The following is a 5,513-nucleotide window of genomic DNA, read 5'->3' as shown; positions in this document are numbered from 1 at the left end:
CAACAAACACAGAAATGGGGACTCAACACATCGAGTTTGGCCAGGCCAGGCCAGGCCAAGCCAGCCAGCCAATCAATCAGAAGCATGGCAGCAACGCAAGAAACTCCATGCCGGTCTCCTTCTCTTGAGCAACTTATTATTCCCAGGCTTCACTAAGAGGCGAGTTTGGTTACTTGGGGAGTCATTAGCACCCTTGCTACTATTGCTATTGGGAGTTGGAATCTCATACACCTCAGGGGCTTCTTGGAAGACTGCTGCTGAGGCTTCTTTGATGACTGCTGTTGGGTCCTCAGTTGGGTCCTTGGTTGGGACCTCAGTCGGGTCCTCTGTTGGTTCTTCTATTAGATCCTCTGTTGGTTCCTCTGGTGGGAACAAGTGAACTCTGGTCTCCTCTTTGGATCATCTACCCAACATGACTCAAGAAGTGACACCAGCTCCATGGGAATCCATGAAAAGGGTTGAATCAAATAATCAGTTTCAATGCTGGGAAAAAGAGAGAACAGCCACAATGTTTATCAATAGGAATTTCTAGCTCAATAGTATTTTTTTAGTATTAAGTATTGGTTGTTATGCTTCCTCCCAACATTTGTAATAATATTTCACTTACTTTGGCTGTGGCAAAAGCAACCATCACACTGCCCGGCCCTTGAATGGGGTTTTATTTGTGAGTATTTCCCAAAAGAATGCTAGAGAAACTGTAGACATCCACCTTGTGATCATATACTTTCTTTGCTCCAATTGAAAGTGGTTCAATGCTGAATATCTATCCAAGATAGAGGAAATTGTTTTTTTCCTTCTCTCTTTTGGGATAATATATATGTTTGAATGACAAAAGAAGAAGAAAAATTTGACTAACCTCAGGTGCCATCCACCTGTAAGTACCAGCTTCAGTAGTCATTTCACCTGAGATCTCCTCTCTAGCTAGTCCAAAGTCAGCCAACTTAACATGTTCCTTGTCATCCGTAAGAAGAATATTACCTACCATAATAAAGGGAAAAAAACAGAAGTGTCTATGAGATTTTCTAAAATAAGCCAAGTAATTATCATCATATAGGGCAACAAGACAAACACATTAATTGGTTTCAAATCGCAGTGAATGATGCCATTTCCATGTAAGTATTCCATAACACCACATATATCCATGCTCCACAAGTAATTCTGAAGTGTATCGCTCTCATAAGCTCGGTGATAATTATCATGCATGGCTCCACAGCAGCACCAATGAACTGCTTCAGCGAAGCTCTTATCAGCTTCTAAACTAATGTAACTGATGATAAGATACTAATGGTGCACTCTACTCTTGATAGAATCACTAAAACAAACTCATATGGTGAAAAACATCATCTACAACTAGAAACACCAGTGCTAATCAAATAACATATTCATGGAGACTACAAATGATAAAATTGCTGAATTGAAAACTTCATCTGCATGCCACTTCGGTTGAGAATAGAATAATTCTCATGATTGAAGGTCAAGTGATATAATGGTTTTGGTTACATAGACAAAGGAATACAAGAAGCATAGAAAACCCCATAAAACAAAAACCAGTTTAATTCAACAGGCCATGATTAGTGTCTAAGTGTCTTCTATGCTTACTAAATCACCAATCAGACTACTTAATGTAGAGTAAATGAAATTTTGTTAAGGACATCAAATGTGCTTAAGGAGTTTCAATAACCATTTAAGAAATGTCGTTCTTTTTAAGAAATAAGTCCACAATGTAATCCTCAAAAGGAACTAGCTAGGGTAAAAACCATCTCAACAATATTTTCAAGTGATGTTATAAACAGAAAGAAATCATTTACCATTATTTATTAGCTTTATACAGAAAGGTTTTCAAAGTATCTAACATACAATTTTCAACCATGGAAGCATTTTATGAGAAAACATATCCCAGAAATAAAGTTAATTGAGAAACAACTATAAGAACAATAAAGTATAGTACCGTAACAACATTTGCACGTCTCATCTGTGACAGCATTATAGCCTCTATCTGAAATTTTTCCTTGCGTTCAGCACTTGCTTCAGATGTTCTGATTGGTTCTACTATCTTAACAGCAACCAGATTGGAGTAATACCTAAAACATAATCACACCAGCTTTGGTTATAAACATCCAGGTAAAAGAGTTCCTCATTTGAAAGAAGAAAATAGAAGCTAGTCATATGAACAGTTGAATTGGGAGACATGTAAAAGTTGTAAGAACAAGCATGAAAAATTACTTTACAAACTCTCAAGTAATCACTATTGCAGGCATAGTGTGCAAAGACTAAAGATAGCATATTTGTGTCCAATCTTCAACACAATCTCTTCCAATCTTCCACACCACTTCTCATAGTTCCTCAAAGGATTTACTATAATTTTTACTGTCCTTATTGACAGTATCACTGATATCTGAAAGCACATGTGCGAACCACAATTTTTAAGTCTCATCAACCTAAAAACTTCCCACTAATTCATCTTAAAATCCTCTTCCTCATCCAACTGCTTCCTTTTTGGTGCTTGTATTGTAAATGCTTCGCATTTGAAAGCGAGACAGGACCATTCTGAAACTAAACATTCTACCTTTCACTGCCTTTCAAATAGATTTCTAGAGCCTAGACCTCAAACATTGAAAACTTCACCATTCTCCATTCACTCTTAAGAATTCTCTGCCATTTAGATAAAAAAAGACAAACTTGCTTCTCAAATTATACTACCATAGACTACCATCTCCAAGCTCATCACTCTCTGACAATCTCTTCATAACAGAAAGTTAAAAGTTTGATACTTCTCTAGTATTTAAAATCAACATAAAGATGGGAAGCCTATCTTGGTAAAGAAAACTTAATCTTGTTCCTCTTTTTTTCATATACTATCTCCATCCTTGTTAACAAAGAATACAGTTGCTTGACAACAAAACATTAAACCTTATCACATGATCCACATCCTATCTATATGAGCCCCTTAAAGGCTTATAATTAGGACTTAGCTAACCAATCCAAACACCCTCAACAAACACTAAACCAAACATGTTAAAGTAGTTAAGAGCGGAAAAAACAAGGAATGCAAGTCTGCTAATCTTGACGAAACCTAACAAAGATAAAATTCACAATAAATGATAGGGAATAAATCATAATTAAGGCATGAGATACATTTGTAATCTACAATAATCAATTTCTATAAAAGCGCAGCCTATTCTAACATAAAAATTCCTACACCAACTATGGTAATAAACGCACGCTGACTAGAGAATTGGCGGCGCCACTTGTATCTCGAAAACATTTGTAGAATCATCCATAAAAGCTTTTGCATTAATTATAATATGATCATCAAAGTTTAGTTCAAATATTCTGTAATTAACACTCCCACTAAATACGGTTACTAGCACTAACTACTTATAACAAGTCTTCATGATTACAAATCATGGAAGTATGTTGTAGCTGGCTACGTGCTATGTTGTGCCTCTTGTCATCGCAGCATGTAGAATCACAAAACTAACTACTACAGTCCATTTTGCAGAAAAACAAGGGCAGAAGGACTTTTCCTAACTTACAAATGAGGTTAAAGCAAACAGTGATAAGACTTTTCCTCCTATGATAACAGAAGGACTCCAATGTCTGAACTATCCATTATATAATAGACTACCACTAACCTTATCTACAAATTTTTCTAACATGCTGTGTCTTTCAAATATATCATAATGTAAGTTATAATGCCATATCACTATAATTTCTAACATGTTGTAATTTTCAAATATATCAAAATGTAGGTTACAATGCCATCTCTTTGAAAGACCAAGCATCTTCTCATCCACACCTACATTGGTAAAGAGGAATCCATCAAATCTAATCCAAGTATAAAGTTATTTACTCTATTTTTTTATTTATTATTTTTTTTTAAAAAGTGACAGAGTTGCACGAGGACTGGGACTATGTAGCATAAACCACACAATCTCTGCTTACTCTGTAGATGCCCAGATTATTTTCATTGCAAAAAGATGAATCACCATTTCAATTATGTATCCCTACTTCAACATAAAAAAAAATTAAAAGGGTCAACAACCGACCAAAAAACAAACCAACCAGAGAACATTGTTATGAAATCCAAACGGCACACTTATCAAAACGCATCACCCTACGCTACAGAGTCCCTAGAATGAAAAATAAAACAAAACCCACAACAAATTTATCCTCAGAAAAGGGTCTACCATCAAAACAACCAGAAATTCAAAATAAAATCCACTGTTAAAAATTAAAACTTTGCACTGAAATCCGTACTCTGTCGAGCGTGGCCACCCCAAGCATCAACTTTTCACCAAAACATTATAATAATCTTATACCCTTTAAAGGGTTATCTCAAACCCATATTTCCAAGATCAAGGTAACAGTTAAGATACAAAAATACAAACAGTATAAAAATTTACAAAACCCAAACAAAAAACAGAAAAATCAGATATATAAGAAACACATGCAGAGAATGTGAGCAACCTAATCATTGAAAAAAAACAAGAATCAAGAATATAGAAAACACGTTAGAGATTGAGTTTGGAGTGAAAAAAAGAGAGGGACCCACAATCCTTCATAGACAGTGAAGTTGGGTCCGTCACCGGTCACTCTGCCAATTTTGACGTTTCCATAGTGAAGACGAATTGGGTGTTGTTTTCGTTTGAAGAGTAAGTGTTTTCAATACTTTCAAAAACACAAGAGAAAGGGTACTCCATCGAAAGTTGGTCCAGTACTGATGAGTTCATCTCATGTTCCGCCATTGTTGGAGCTCTCTCTTTCATTGAACAGGGAAAAATATTAATAATTATAATGAAAAAGACAGGGATTGTACGGTGATGGATTTTTCTTAAAAACAACAAAAAGTAGATTAACAAGAGTCTTATATAAAAATATCAAGAGGAGAATGAGCCTTGAGCGAGGTGTTTTGAAAAGAGAGACTTGGACACAAAAACGAGAGGGAAAACTATTAGGACACACTTCTTCACTTCTCCTGTTTTTTTTATTCATTTTTTTATTAATTTTCAAATTAAACAGAGATCTCCTGCATCGCGGTCTGCTGTATGTGGTTTCTCACATGATGACACGTGGATAAGAGGACAGACATGTTCGTTTAGTCCTTACGTGTCCGTATTTTATTGGTTTGTTGGATTGACTTTGTAATAGTTGAAATTTTCTTACCTGCCCATAAAAAATTATCGTTTTTTTTTTTCTTTCCCTTCCATGTTATATGTCCTATCTTTAATACAGTAGTTTATGATGGAAAAAAAATATATTCATAGAATAATGGAAGTGTATGGACCCTAGTAATTAAATAAATAAATAATAAAATACAGTCCAAATGTGACAAAACTAGGAGTTATATTTCGCATTATCAGGCTTGGTAATCCAATTTTTTGGTAATAGTTAGGGAGAGTTAAATAAATAACTAATGAAAATAAGCTTTTTTTTTTAAAAAAGAAAAAAGAAACTTATTTAATACCTACGTTTTTTGCCTAACACATCTTTTCTATATAAAAAAAGTGTGT

General features: G+C 34.9%; 1 long non-coding RNA gene across 2 annotated transcripts; it reads right to left on the bottom strand.

The window, feature by feature from the left end:
• Positions 1 to 242: 242 nt before the first annotated feature.
• Positions 243 to 4,944, bottom strand: LOC133812589 (uncharacterized). 2 transcript variants are annotated; one of them, XR_009883997.1, is made up of 5 exons: positions 4,556 to 4,944; positions 1,949 to 2,081; positions 857 to 978; positions 608 to 763; positions 243 to 483 (listed from the first exon to the last, which is right to left on the bottom strand). It is a non-coding gene; the product is annotated as an uncharacterized LOC133812589 (long non-coding RNA). The 2 variants fall into 2 exon arrangements; XR_009883996.1 differs by lacking the exons at positions 1,949 to 2,081; positions 4,556 to 4,944 and having other exon boundaries at positions 857 to 1,865.
• Between the last annotated feature and the right edge of the window lie 569 nt (positions 4,945 to 5,513).

Source organism: Humulus lupulus, chromosome 1 (assembly GCF_963169125.1).
Source record: "Humulus lupulus chromosome 1, drHumLupu1.1, whole genome shotgun sequence".
Taxonomy (NCBI): domain Eukaryota; kingdom Viridiplantae; phylum Streptophyta; class Magnoliopsida; order Rosales; family Cannabaceae; genus Humulus; species Humulus lupulus.
Note: the sequence above shows the minus strand (reverse complement) of the source record. Positions and strands in the feature narration are given on the sequence as shown.